This window comes from Myxine glutinosa, chromosome 6, assembly GCF_964187855.1.
Source record: "Myxine glutinosa chromosome 6, kmMyxGlut1.1, whole genome shotgun sequence".
Taxonomy (NCBI): Eukaryota; Metazoa; Chordata; class Myxini; order Myxiniformes; family Myxinidae; genus Myxine; species Myxine glutinosa.
In genome coordinates, this window is record NC_136266.1 from 62,634,198 (window position 1) to 62,649,190 (window position 14,993).

The 14,993-nt window shown below is 52.6% G+C and overlaps 1 protein-coding gene across 1 annotated transcript in view; it reads left to right on the plus strand.

Annotated features, from left to right (window-relative positions):
- Positions 1-9,808: 9,808 nt before the first annotated feature.
- Positions 9,809-14,993, plus strand: part of LOC137429871 (spermatogenesis-associated serine-rich protein 2) — an 86,099-nt gene continuing 80,914 nt past the window's right edge. The window contains exon 1 of the mRNA XM_078779934.1: positions 9,809-10,580. The gene's annotated coding sequence lies outside the window, so the exon portion shown is untranslated. The remainder of the gene's footprint in view (positions 10,581-14,993) is intronic.

The window sequence follows — 14,993 nt, forward strand, 5'->3', positions numbered from 1 at the left end:
GAGGCCCCATTTTGTGCACCTCCAACCTCGTGCGAAGCGCCGCCATCTCGTGCGCCTGACACCCCCTCTACCACATCCTCGTCGCTCTCCTCCTCTCTCTCTCCCAACCCCTCCCTGGGGTCCCGGGTTGCCTCCAAATTCCTCTTCTAACTCCCCTACCGGCATCCGATCGCCTTGACTATCCATGGCACGACTTTAATTTGGACTATTAAATAAAATTTCGGCCGCTCGTAATTTCGACCAAATTTTTTTTTTTCGATGCTCTTAATAATTTGGTTCTGGTCTCAAATCCCACTCCCCGACACCAATTGTTACGGAACCGGAGCACGGCACTCCCGTTAGCAAGGGGGGGGGGGGGGGTTAGTCCCCTTGTCTTGTTAAGCTGGCCGTCTCCGTTCCTGGAACTACCCCACTCCTCTGTGGGATGGGATTGGCCAAGGTGATTGGTCAAGGGATTCCCGGACACCTCCGCCAATCCCTCCACAAAGCAGGTGGATGGCCCCGCTCGAATCCCAGACAAGATTGAGTTTGCCGAGCGGTTTAGCAATCCGGAATCCGAGCCGTTAGCAATGGACTAAACCCGATTATAAGCGGTTCTGCCGAAATCGCGCCACAGGTACTCAATTGGGAAATCACTAAAGCGATCGGACGAGAATGAAACCAAAAGAATAAGGCGGAACAGGTATTTATTAATTAACTATACAAAACCAAAGAAAGAGAAGGAACGAAAGCAATATACAGAAGAAGACACAGCGCAAGCCCTTAAACAGTCTTACTTATACCCAGGACAATACAAACAGCACAAACTCACGTACACAAATGGGAATTTCAGGCAGAAATGGCGGGAAGGATGAGAAGGGCAGACGGTCCACGGAACTGGCGGCAGGGAGGTCCGGGGATCGCGGCACGACGTCGGTGTCCCGCATGCACGCCCTCGCCCTTGGTTCAGCGGCGAAAACCCGGTCATCAGCGCTGGTTCTTCCTCCTTGGTCACCAGCCTCCTTACACGTCTCTCTGAAGCTCATGTGCTGCCTCTCCTCACTCATCTCCCTAAGCAGTCCCTCGCAGTCCCTTTTATTGGCCTTGGCCGTATCAAGCCGCCGGCCCCGCTGACACGCCTACCGGTGGGCTCACCGCGGTGCTGATTGGTGGTTAAGGGCTTTCTGACTCCACCTTTGATGACGATGAGGTGCCACGCCTATGCTCTGGCGGCTCCTCCCCCCTTCTTCTCCGAGATGGAGCACATGGGCAATGGCGTCTGGGGCGAGCGCTGAGGCGACTGCGGCGGGCAGAGGCGCGTACCACAATTGGGAGAGGGAGAGCAAATGGACTGAATCGGGCCTATCTTATTTGATTGATGTAACGTCGAGTCAACTATTGGAAACACAGCCTTACCTACAACACATAATAACGAAATAACTATGAAAAGGGCCTATGATTCGCTACGTGTTGCAATGTGGACTAACTAGGGGACGACCTTTGACCTTTACAATGAATGGAGGTATTTACAAAAAGAATTATTTACAAAGGGGTATATTTACCACAATTTACAAGTGCAGGGTTCTCAAAACCCTAACAATATTAATGTTATTATAAAACAAAATTAATACTAATAATATTGTTGCGGATCTCCTGGTCGGCCTTTCCCCTTACCAAGGGGGGATTAGTCCCCTTGTCTTTTACTAGCCGACGGGATCTGGGGCTATGACGTTCCTTCCGGACGGCGTTAAATAGGGTGGTAGGCCGAATTCCTATTACCTACGTACTAACGCCACCCAGGAAGCAAGGAAATAAACCCCGCCCGAATCACGGTTGTAGGTGGAAACGCCGAGCGATAGCGAACCGTGACCCAGGCCGTTAACAAGGACTAAACCCGATCCGAGCGGTTCTGATCATGCCGCGCTTATCCAATGGAGGAAATAACTGATACGGTCGAATTAGGAAGGACAGGAAGAACAGATTGGTTTATTTACAATTTGTACAGGAAGGAGAAGAGGAACACACAGTGCAGCTTATTACATGTCTTAACTTATCCCAGGACACGGGCCCGTTTCACACTCAGACACTCACACGGGGATTGCAGGTGGTCAGGTTGATGGTCCAGGGATGATGGCGTCCAGGCAGTTCGCTCCGGTCCCCGACTCGCACTGCGAAGAAGATGGTCAGGGCGGCAGAAGCTCCCCGCGGGTTGTTGACGTGGATCGGACAATTACGGGGTTAAATGCGGGGCGAAAGGTAACGCTGGCTGGATGGTTACTTGTGACCACGGTCGCGTACATAATAGATGAACCTGGCTTGGCGTTTATACTTGCGGTCACGGCCACGTACGTAATAGAAGAACCGGCGCTATATGCGCTCCCAATACAGTTCAATGGCAAAGCGCCTCTCCCGCAGAAGTCCTCTCACAGAGCGCAAATCGGGCCAGTCCTCTTACAGTGCGCGTACCCTCTGAAAGTTCTCTTTCAACGAATCCTTTACCATGCGCAAGCCCAAACATGCGAGTCCTCGACAGTCCTTTCACAAAGCCTTCTCCCAATGAGTCCTCTCAAAGCCAACCTTCCCCAGCGAGTCCTTTCACAAAGCCCCTTGCTCAGCAGTCCTTATACATGCGCGAATCGTGCCAGTCCTCTTACCGCAAGCCCAAACATGCGAGTCCTCGACAGTCCTTTCAAGGGCTTTGTGCGTGCGCTTATATAGCCTTTTCAGCAAACCTTCCAGCACTTGCTAGATGCGCCCTTACCACGCCCTCTCAGCCATGCCCACCGAGCCCTGGTTGGTTGTTGCCCTTTCCATCACCGCCTTCTGACGTGCTGCTTGATGCGCCACACCTCATCCTCGCGCTCCTCCCTCTTTCCAGGCTTACCTCGTGGCATTTGACTGGTTTCGAGCGAAACCAAGGGCAGCAAACACTGCTGGCGGTCAAAGCGTAACAAACTGCCGCGGGTAGCCCAAAGCGTAACAAATTGAGGGATGCCAAATGGAGCGCGGGATCGATTATGCCCATGATGGAGATTGGAGGGTGGCCGCAAAATGAAAATGACCTAAGCTTATTATTTCTTTACACAACGCAGGTATCACTAGTGGAAATGGCCTTATCCTCACTCATACTATGACATAACTAATGTTCTAAGGGGCCTACGTGTTGCTTGTGGACTAACTATGGGGGCAAACCTTTAACCTTTAATGATCAATATGGAGACTCTCAAAACCGTAACAATATCTACCCCTCCCCAAGGGGTTCACTCCTTTCTTGAATAAATGCCGTATCAACACTAAATAAGTATCGAAATTTGGAGTGAAATATGAAAATTTTAAGACATCAGCAATTTTTATAACGAAGTGTATACCATGGACTAATTAAAGCATATAATGGAAATGTGAATTCAGATTTAAGGATCGGAACCCATACACGAAATAATTATCGAAATTTGGAGTGAAATCTGAAAAATTGAAGACATTAGTGATTCTTATAACTAAGTGTCTGTTCTTATCTGTTCTGTTCTGACTGTTCTGACTGTTCATATCGGTAAATACTTTCGAGCAATGGTACCCGCCCTATGGGTGGGGCTTCAATTGGGAGGCCCAAATGAAAAGGCAAATTATAAGAAATTGAAGGCTTTTTTAAATTTTAAACGATTCATATAAACATCCGTTGAATCATATCACACACAAATCATCAAAATCTAAACAGTACATGGTGCCAATTTTGAAAAACAGATTGAATTCTGAAAAAACGGAAGCGGCCGCTACACGTCTTTCTCAGTCGCACGTGTATGTGTGAAGAGTGCGTGCCGAATCTGTAACACGGAAGCGGCCACTACACCTGTTTCTCAGTCGCTTTGCACACGCTGCCATGTTACTTCGGAGCCGCATGGTTTATATAGGAAGAGTTCGTACTCTCTCCTGGTACGTAGAACAAACAGTATTTGTAGAATTTCAACAAAAGCCACATCGCTGTTCATATCGGTAAATATTATTCCATCGTATTTGGAAAAACTGGAAAATTGGAAAAATTGGAAAAACAATACAGCCTATTTTACTCCCAGGGGTCCCAGGAATACCCACCCAAAATATCGTTGCGATCGGTTGAGCCTTTTTTGCGGTACCTTCGAACGAACGGACGGACGGACATTTGGTGAATTATAGTAAGATAACTAAGTGTATTTAAGACATTAGCGATTCTTACAACGCCGTACCCCTCCCTTCTTCGCTTTCTCCCTCTTCCTCCCTTTCCCCCTTCTTAACTCCCCTCCTTCCTTGCCTCCCTCCTGTCTCTCACACCTCTCCCTTCTTACTATCCCCTCCACCCTCCTCACTCCACCCCTGCCTCTCTCTCACCCTTCTCTCTTCCCCTTTTCCTCACACGCTCCTCCTCCTCCTTGCTCCTCCAACCCTCCTTTTACGCCCTCCCCTCTCTCTCCACTCTCTTCTTAGCTCCCCCACCCTACTCACTCTCCTCCCCTTCCTAGCTCTCCCCCCTTCCTCGCTTTCCCTCGCTAATTGACTCTGATTGACTCTGACTGACTCTCCCTCTCCCCCTCCTCTCTCACCCCCATCTCTCTCGCCCACCCCTCTCTTTCTCTCTCTCCCTTCCTCGTTTTCCCTCTCTCGCACCCCCTCCTCTCTTACCCCCTCCCTCTCCCTTTCTCTTTCACCCGCTCCCACCTCCTCCTTGCTCCTCCTTCCTCTCTTCTCTCTCCCCTTCTCTCTCTCTCTCTCTCTCTCTCTCTCTCTCTCTCTCTCTCTCTCTCTCTCGCTCTCTCGCTCTCTCTCTCTCTCTCTCTCTCGCTCTCTCTCGCGCTCTCTCTCGCTCTCTCTCGCTCTCTCTCGCTCTCTCTCGCTCTCTCTCGCTCTCCACACTTTCTTAGTATTCCCAGCAGCAAAGTGACAGGTGTTATTTTCTAGTCTTTAATACATGGACTCTTTTAACAATGATTGACCAGTGAACCTATACTCGTGGAAGAGCTGGAACAGAATGGAATGAAACAAAATGGAAAGGGGAAAACACCAGGATCAGAGGAGAAAGAGGTGAGAGAGATCAAGGAGAGGGGGAGAAGGACACGTGGGGTAAATAAACTGCAAGCGAGTTGAAGCAGAGGAAGGGGAAAGTGCAGGGTGTGGTGGACACGATGGCTCGCTGGCGCAGTGACGTAATTCTGCGCACCAGTGGGTCTCGGCCACGCCCCAGGTGAGGCGTGGCCTCCGGATATACACGCGGGCTCGCAGCCTGGAGCACGGCAGTGCTGACGAGTGAGCAAGCAATAAAGAGCTCGACCTAACCCAAAGCGTTGTGGCCTACCTTTATTTAACGTGTGTGCCCAGCACCACACTACACTGGTGACCTCCGACTGGTTCAGCCGTTGCTGTTCCCCGAACGCGCTATGGCCACCAACGCTGTCGCGATCAAGCTACCGGAGTTCTGGGAAGCGCAGGCCGACACCTGGTTTCTACAGGCCGAGGCCCAATTCCAGCTCCGGGGCGTCACGGCGGACGACACGAGGTACTTTTACGTGGTCGCTGCCCTTGGATCCGGCACGGCCGCCCGAGTCGTGTCCTTCCTCCGGCACCCACCGGACGAGAGCAAGTACGCGGCGCTCAAGCGGCTTCTCCTCGACACGTTTGGCCTCACAGAGGCCGACCGCGCTGAACGTCTTTTGGACCTTCCCGTACTCGGCGACACACGACCGTCCGCCGCATGGATTACATGCTGTCCCTGCTCGGCGACAGCCATGTGGATTTCCTCTTCCATGCTCTCTTCCTCCGCCAGCTACCTGTACAGGTGCGACTCGTGCTCGCTGGTTCAACCATTACGGAACCGCGCGCCCTGGCCAGGGAAGCGGACAAGTTTTTCGCGGCCCACGATGCACGTCCGGCATATAGCACGGCCGTCGTGGATCCCGGCGCCGCGCACAGCGCGAGTGGTTCGGATCGCCACGTCGCATGGCGTTCGGATCCTCCCGAACACGGCGTAGGTTTGGCGGATCCGCGCGTGGCCGCCGCCACGCCCCGCCCACCACCGTCGTCACGACCGGCGCATCAACCACCACCGGGCCAGACCTGGTGCCAGTTCCATACCAGGTTCGGCCACAAGGCCAGGTCCTGCCGCCCGCCTTGTACTTTTGGCAGGTCGGGAAACGGCCAGGCCGGCGCTCGCTTCCTGCCATGAGTGTCGGCCATACTGGCAGCCTTCTGTTAATAACAGACACCTCCTCGGGTCGTCGCTTCCTGTGCGACACGGGAGCGCAGGTGAGCGTCCTCCCCGCCTCCGCGTCCGACAGGCAAGCTGCGGGCTGGGGCCCCGCTTTGCTTGCCGCCAACGGCACGCCCATCCGCACGTTCGGGAAGCGTTGTCTCTCGCTGCGGTTCGGGAGGCAGCGCTTTCAGTGGACGTTCGTTACCGCTAGTGTCCCCATGGGCCTACTCGGAGCGGACTTCCTCTGTGCGCATGGGCTGCTGGTGGATGTGAGGCACAGACGCCTTGGTCAAGCCGAAACCTTCAGCTTGCTCGCTTGCGCGCTGAGCAGTTCGTTGAGCAGCTCCCTGGGCGGCTCACCGAGCGGCTCGCCAAGCGGCTTGCTGAGCGGTTCGGTCCCGGCAAGGTTGGTCTGCACGCTTCCGGCAGCGGACGAGTTCACCCGCCTCCTCGCCAGTTTCCCGGCCCTCACGCGGCCCACCTTCTCGGCGGTGGCCGTCAAGCACGGGGTGGAGCATCACATCCCCACCGTCGGGCCACCGGTCTACGCCCGAGCGCGCCGCCTCGACCCGGCGAAGCTCGCCGTGGCGCAGGAGGGGTTCGCCACGCTGGAGTGGCTGGGCATCGTCCGGCGCTCCAACAGCGCATGGGCATCACCGCTGCACATTGTGCCCAAGCCCGGCGGCGGGTGGCGGCCGTGCGGAGACTACCACCGCCTCAACGATGCTACCATCCCCGCCCGCTACCCGGTCCCTCACATCCAGGACTTTTCCACCCGGTTGGCGAAAATGTCCCTCTTCTCCAAGGTGGACTTCATCCGCGGATACCACCAGGTCCCCATCAGGCAGGAGGACATACCGAAGACGGCCGTCATCACACCATTCGGCCTCTTCGAGTTTCTGCGGCTGCCCTTCGGGTTGAAGAATGCGGCCCAGGCGTTCCAGCGGCTGATGGACAGCGTCTTGCGCGACTTGGACTTCGTGTACGTCTACCTGGACGACATCCTCGTCGCAAGCGCGTCCCGTGAGGAGCACCTCCGCCATCTCCGCACGCTCTTCGAACGCCTGGGCTGGCATGGCCTGATCATCAACCCCGCCAAGTGCCGGTTCGGCGTCACCGAAATCGACTTTTTGGGGCACCGCGTCACCAGGCACGGGGCCATCCCCTTACTGGCCAAGGTGGAGGCGGTCAGGGGTTTTCCGCGCCCCCGCACGATCAAGGGGCTCCAGGAGTTCCTGGGCATGGTGAACTTTTATCACCATTTCCTGCCCCACATCGCCCAGCTCCTGCGCCCCCTGCACAAGGCCCTCCGTGGGAAGCCGGGCAAAGGCGACGTTGCCTGGACCGAGCAGATGGACGCGGCGTTCGCGGGCGCGAAGCTCGCCTTGGCTAACGCCACCTTGCTCGCGCACCCGGCGCCCGATGCACCGATCGCCCTCACCACCGACGCGTCAGACTACGCGGTGGGCGCTGTGCACGAGCAATGGGTGAAGGGAGCTTGGCAGCCACTGGCGTTTTTTAGCCGGCAGCTCCGCCCGCATGAACGGCGGTACAGTACCTTCGACCGCGAGCTGCTCGGGCTCCACCTGGCGGTCCGGCACTTCCGCCATCTGCTCTAGGGCCGCCCGTTCACAGCCTTCGTCGACCACAAGCCCCTGGTCTTCGCGATGGCCAAGGTCGCCGAGCCGTGGTCGGCCCGGCAGCAGCGTCACCTCTCGGCCGTGTCCGAGTACACGACGGACATCCGGCACGTCGCGGGGAAGGACAACCCAGTGGCGGATTGCCTTTCCCGGTCCGTCGCCCACGCGGTCCACCTTGGGATCGACTATGCCCGGATGGCGGCGGACCAGTCCGCCGACCCCGCCGTCCAGGCTTTTCGGACCGCCGTCATGGGCCTCCGGGTCACCGAGGTACCGTTCGACGGCGCCGGCACGGCCCTTTTGTGCGACGTCTGCCTCGGCCGGCCTCGCCCATCGTGCCCGCTGGCTGGCAGTGCCGGGTTTTTTACGCCATCCACAGCCTGTCCCACCCGGGCACGAAGGCCTCCCAGAAGCTGGTCGCCGACAAGTTCGTCTGGCATGGCCTCCGGAAGGCCGTCCGCGATTGGGCCAGGACGTGCCTCGCGTGCCAGTGCGCGAAGGTTCACCGCCACACCCAGGCCCCGCTGGCCCCGTTTCCTGTGCCCGAACGTCGGTTCGACCACGTTCACGTGGACTTGGTGGGACCTCTGCCCCCCTCGCGGGGTTTCACCCACGTCCTCACCATGGTGGACCACACCAACCGGTGGCCGGAGGCCGTGCCTTTGGCAGCAACGATGGCGGCGGACGTCGCGCAGGCGTTCATCGCCACTTGGGTTGCCCGGTTCGGCGCCCCCTCGGACATCTCGTCCGACCGCGGCCCCCAGTTCACCTCAGAGCTCTGGGGGGCGGTAGCGCGGGGGCTCGGCGTCCAGCTGCACCGCACCACGGCCTACCATCCCCAGGCCAACGGCCTGTGCGAGCGCTTCCATCGCGCCATGAAGGCCGCGCTCCGGGCCAGCCTCCGCGACGGCGGCTGGGTCGACAGGCTCCCCTGGGTCCTGCTGGGCCTCAGGACGGCGCCCAAGGACGACCTGCGCGCATCCACGGTGGAGATGGTCTTCGGACAACCGCTGCGGGTGCCGGGCGAGTTCCTCCCCGACTCCACGGCACCATGGTCCGCGGCACAGCAGCGCTCTGCCCTGCAGGAGACCGCACGGAGGTTCGCCCCGGTGCCGACGGCGCACCACGGTTGCCCGCCAACGCACGTCGCCCCGGAGCTTCGCACGGCGGAGTACGTGTTCGTCCGCCACGACGCCCACCGGACACCACTGCAGCCCCCGTACGACGGGCCATTCCGCGTGCTGGAGACCGGGGCGAAGCATTTCACCCTGGACATCGGCGGTACTCCTGACCGTGTCTCCGTGGGCCGCCTCAAGCCGGCCCACCTCGACTTGGACCACCCCCCGCCAGCGGCTCTGTCCCCGCGTCGGGGCCGCCCCCCCGGCGGGCGGACCTCCGGCACCGCCCAACCCCGCCGTCACGCCACCCCCCTGCCCTGCACCCATCCCGGATGCCGACGGAGACATCCCAGATGGCATCCCGGCATCCCCGGCGCCGCCAGCCGCCAGAGGGCGCTTTCTCCGTTGCTTTGCTATAGAAAAGTAGCAAAGCAACGGAGAAATGAAAAGAGGTGAGGGAGAGGGCAGAGGGGGGAAATTACAATAACCTGGAAAAGGGGCGTGCTTGGGAATGGGGTAGAACGGGGTTTAATTTGGTGCTTGGAACGGGGTGCTTGGGAATGGGGTTTCATTTGGGGTAGAACAGATCATGATTGAGTAATGGTTGGGTGTAATGGGGGTAAAGCATCATTATATGATTATGAGTGTATGATTGGAACTGATTTAAATTATTTTCTGAAATTAAAATCTTCTTTTTACAATTTCCTGAACTTCGCTTTCGGTCCCCGTGCGTACGTCAAATATATGATTCCCCGTGGAATGGTTCCAACGGAGTAGAATCTACTATGGGCCATGAACGGGCGTGCTCATTGGCTCTGGGTGGTCACGTGCCGTGAAGCGTCTCTTTCCCATACATTACGTTCTAACCGCGTCATTTCCATGCTTGATCCGCCCATTGGCAGTGCGCGCGCTCGTGAGTGCTGAGTGACTGTGTCTGAGTGCTGTGTGCCTGTCTGAGTGCTGTGTGCCTGTGTCTGAGTGCTGTGTGCCTGTGTGACTGTGCCTGTGTGACTGTGTCTGAGTGCCTGTGTAGCTGTGTGGCTGTGTGGCTGTGTGCTGAGTTCTGAGTGCTGAGTGACTGTGCCTGTGTCTGAGTCCTGTGTGCCTGTGTCTGAGTGCTGTGTGACTGTGTAACTGTGCCTGTGTGACTGTGTCTGAGTGCCTGTGTGGCTGTGTGGCTGTGTGCTGAGTTCTGAGTGCTGAGTGACTGTGCCTGTGTCTGAGTGCTGTGTGCCTGTGTCTGAGGGCTGTGTGCCTGTGTCTGAGTGCTGTGTGACTGTGACCGTGCCTGTGTGATTGTGACTGTGTGACTGTGCCTGTGTCTGAGTGCTGTGTGACTGTGACTGAGTGCTGTGTGATTGTGATTGTATGAGTGCGAGTCATTGCGATCGTGTGTGTGTGTGTGTTGAGTGAGTGTTGAGTGAGTGTTGAGTGAGTTCTGCACTGCTGCGTGTTTACCTTAACTCTAAATCAGTACGTTTGAAGGGCTAACCTTATTGTGTATCATTTTGTGCTCTCGAGTGCACTGTGCGTGCCTCCTGTACGTGTGTGTTTACGTGCGAGTCTCATTGGAGTTCAAGTATCGGAACCAGCAGCACCCTGCAAGCCTGGTGGATCAACATAACTAAGGTGGGTAAATATGGTGGTTGTCCGGGTTGGATTGGAAGTGAAGGGGGGGGGGGGGGTCGTGCCTCCGAGCCAATAATAATTTGACGCGATGTACGTGGATGTGCCTCTGTCATCCGCACGCGTTTTCCGTACACAGAGCTTGTGCCACCACGAGTGGAGAGAAAAACGAAGAGTGTGCGCACTGTGCAGACGTGGGATTGCGATTTGTTTTTATCGATCGGTCCGAGCATCCGTGCTGACCCGTGCTTTCCGTGCCTCGTTCAGCATCCGTGCTGACCCGTGCTTTCCGTGCCTGGTTCCGCGTCCGTGCGGAACTCGTGCTTTCTATTCAGGTCTTGAAACGCTGCGGTTATGTTTGAAATCCATTTTGCAACAACGTTTGAGATGATCTGCTTGGAGAGAAGATCTTTTAATCGAACATGAAACGACCATTGATAGCTCCTTGTCTTGTTGGCGAAAGGAGGTTCGAGTTTGATGTGAGGATGATGTCATTTTCATGGCACAGTTATCTCTGCTTCTTGGAATTCTACTTGATATAATGATATATGTTCTTTCTTTAAAAGGAATTTCAACGCAGAAGGACACCAGGAGGTCCATCAAAGCCAGGGAAGTGGTTGCCATCTTATGTTTGTTTGTGTCCTTTGACCTCTATCCTTTTAAATGCTGAGCATCAAGCAAGGCAGCAGCACGTATGCACATTTTTGTCTTTGGTGTGACTCGGCCTGGAATCCAACGACCGTCCTCTCAACTCCAGTGAAGACGCTCTAATAATTACACCCTCGAGTTTAGTTATTAAAAAGGGGGGGGGGGGGGGAAGGGGTAAGGGAAAGGGGAAATTAAAAAAAAAATTAATAAAAAAGGGGGGGGGGAAGAAAGAAAGAAGGAAGTCTTATACAGTATAAGTTGATGTTCTATGCCTCACATTTGCATGTTAGTGAACATGACTATCTCCTCTAGCGGGTGTCCATTCCGAACATTCTGGAACATTTACATTTGAAACTTGATTTCCTTTTGATTACATTCCTTTTTTGAAGAACTTTGTTTGAGAACAGTTTCATTTACTGTATATGTCTTGCAAGGTCGATGGTCGTGGAAGAGCGATGCGATGAAGGATATTAACAGGCAGCGGGGGGTAGCGGGGCAACAGTTGGACACAATAAGCAAAGGAATGAACAAACAGGAAAAGGGGGAGGAGGAGGAGGAGGAGGAGGAGGAGGAGTAGAGGAGAGGGTTTCGGGGGGAGGGGGGGAGAAGAAAGTGTGGGAGAGAGAGCAGCTTTCCTATACTTCGTCCTAGAGGAGTCGTGGAAAAATAATAGGGGCGGTGAGTTGGTGTGTCCCTCTGCAGTTCCAAAAGTGTGGCCACGTGACACGAAAACGTGGCATTTTAACCATTGCCTGAAAGCAATTTCCTGCCAAAGCGGAACGTTTGGAAATGTCTGGACAATTTGTCTTGCACAGTTGGGAATGCAGCACTTGTACGTAAGAGCCACGGTGCTAAACTCTGCTCTTCCAGCCACTCTTCCACTGCAGGCCCCTTGATGCTTTGGCTTGCAACACCACATGAATGACGTGCGGCCTCGAGGCTTTTAACCATAGATTGTGCCCTGATTGAGAAAGCAACATATATGGTATTTTGTGCCCGTTTGAACTTTGGATTGTTGATAGCACCGTGGATTTTGAGCCACGTCCCTTTGGCCATTGTCTTTGCCTCTGCTACCAGAAGGAGGGATGTTCGTCTCTGCAGCGGAATGACAAAATAAACTGGAATGTTTTGCTCCGCGTTCCATCGTACAGTGACGCTTTGTGTCATTCACAAGAAGCATTCCTGAGTTTACAAGAGAAAGAAAGAATCTGACAATTGGTTTCGTGTTCCGCTTTTTAAATGCTTTGTTGCATTCCTCTTCTTTGTTGCGTAGCAGGTGGTGGTTTCAACACACTTCGACAATCTCACCATCATCACAAAGCAATTTTCTAAAAAATATTTTCTGCCCAGTCTAAACCTGTATGACTCCAATGCCCCATATTAGAGCAGAAAAGTAAACACGGATGAGTTCAGGTGAAAATATTAAAATTTTTATTAATACAAATCAATGTAGGAAGTTTCTTGCTCCCCATCTTCGGTGATTCTTTTTTCCTTATAATCTAATCCCCTGTGTAACATTTACTTTCGAATTTAGTGACGTGGCAAACTAGAACTGAGGGGATGTCACTGAGATGGGTTGGGGTTGTACAAGGAGAAAAAACGAGGGGTGGGGGGGGGGGGGGGGGAGAAGAGGAGACCGTTTTTTTGTGTGTCCTTCAAACTCTTTGCCAGTAAAACAAATGGTATTCATAGAATACTAACCCTGTGCAGTCAACTTTGTGCGTGGCAACTCTTCTGTTTTTGTAGGCTTTTTTTACTTTGAACCAATCTGGCTGCCAGACCACGTGAGCGATGACATCATAAATTTATATTCACTAATATAATTGTTGCATCGATCACGCTCAATACATTTCATACTGATCAGACTAAGCTTTGTCCCTGTCCAATTATGACGTCATAATTAAGGCACCATTGACATCATCGTTAATAACACTTATTCACCATGCGGAGTTCCTTACAATGAGCCACGTTTCAATTTTTTTTCATGGAGCGGTTTCAGAGATAGAGAGGTGCAACGTTTTTCGTTTTTTCCTAGATGGCACCTGTACCAGGTGACCTATGATGTCATAATTATCATTCAAATATTCTACAGGCACTCCTATGGTAAAGTTTCGTGTCAATCGGACCAACGTTTGCCGAGAAAATGAAGTTTAAAAGTGCAGACACACACGTATGCAACCGATCACCTAACCGTGCTTTTCACTTCTCGAGCGCAGGGAAATAAAAGTTTTGTATTGCTTCTTCAGCCCCATCTCATTTGCGCCTGTCAGTTCCATGAGTGAATCTTAGGCCATGCAGATGTGACTTTATTTTATTGTATAAAATTTTTTGACTCGTGGAAGAACAGATGATAATGACAGAGTTCATAGAACACGATACCCCACGCAGTGTTGAAGTATATAGGTCAATTTTAATAAAATATTTATTTTAAAGATCGTTTCAAAACAATCCAGAAGTTTTGCACTACTGAGGCAGTCTTATACACCACCCTATACACTGTATGAGTCACACTTTAGGAGATGGAGGCTTTATTGATCACCATGGAACACAGTGTCAGTTGACATCATACATAGCCATATCAGCGGCCTCTTCTTCACCCCGACCCTGCACCCTCTCACATGCCTCGCCCACATCCCAGAGGTTGCGCTTGACAGCTCCTATTACATGCATCACCCGATATAACTTGTCCAAGTAATGCAAAACTGGAGGTTCTTGGAAGTATTATGAAGGTGATTTGTGTTCTAGTGTTCAGGTATATAATTAAATGTAAATAAAGATTTAAAGATGCTTAAAAGAGTATAAATAAATATATTCCAGGTTTTACCCAATGTCTATTACATCACCATATCTAACACATTACATTAGTTATTCATGCCCGTTGTTTGTGTCCTTTATAACGTCCTTAAAAACAGTAAGTTTCCTGTTTTGAATGATTTTCAATTATGTTTGACTGCTCGGCAGGCAGATAGAGTAAAAATATTATCTCATTCCTTTGTGTGCATGTGCACTCGAGACAAATTCAGAGCTAAAGTAATGTAAAATACTGTAAAGTGGCAAACTTTTCTTCCTATTCATGTTCTGATTCATGTTCAAAATATAGCATTTAATTTAAATAAGTTGTTCCTCGATCATAAACTGATAAGATAGACAGATGGACATGAACCAATTGCTAAACCCCACTTTTCGCTTCATGTGCGTGGGGTATCTACTGGGGGTTAAGACTCGGCTGTACAGGGTGATCGAGCTGTTCAAAGCCTCAATCACGAACAGAGTGATCTCTACAACATGGGCATTGTGCACATGGGCCAGTCATGAAAGAGGAACATATGATCGGTCACCATTTTTCGGTATTTTTATTTTATGGATTATGTTTGACTATGTATTGTTAAGCTGGCATTATGTTTATTTCCATTTACCAATCCTATGCCCCTCCCTGTAATCTCTTTTCATGCAGTCAAAAAAGTACTCCTCTCTCTGGGCACACGCAAGGCATATGGACAAGATGGTGATCTTCCTTGTGTCTTGAAGGAGTGTGCTTCAGAACTTGCACCCGTGCTTGCTCGCTTGTTTCGTTTTTGTTTAAAAACCCAAACTTTTCCTCTTTCATGGAACTTGCCTTAGTACAGCCTAATTTAAAGAAGGGTGATCGTTCAAACCCTTCCAAGTACCGTCCTATTACTCTGACTTATACTATTTCCAAAATCTTTGAATGTCTTCTCAATTCCCATTTCCTCAAGCGTCTTAAATTTCACAGTCTTCTATCTGACC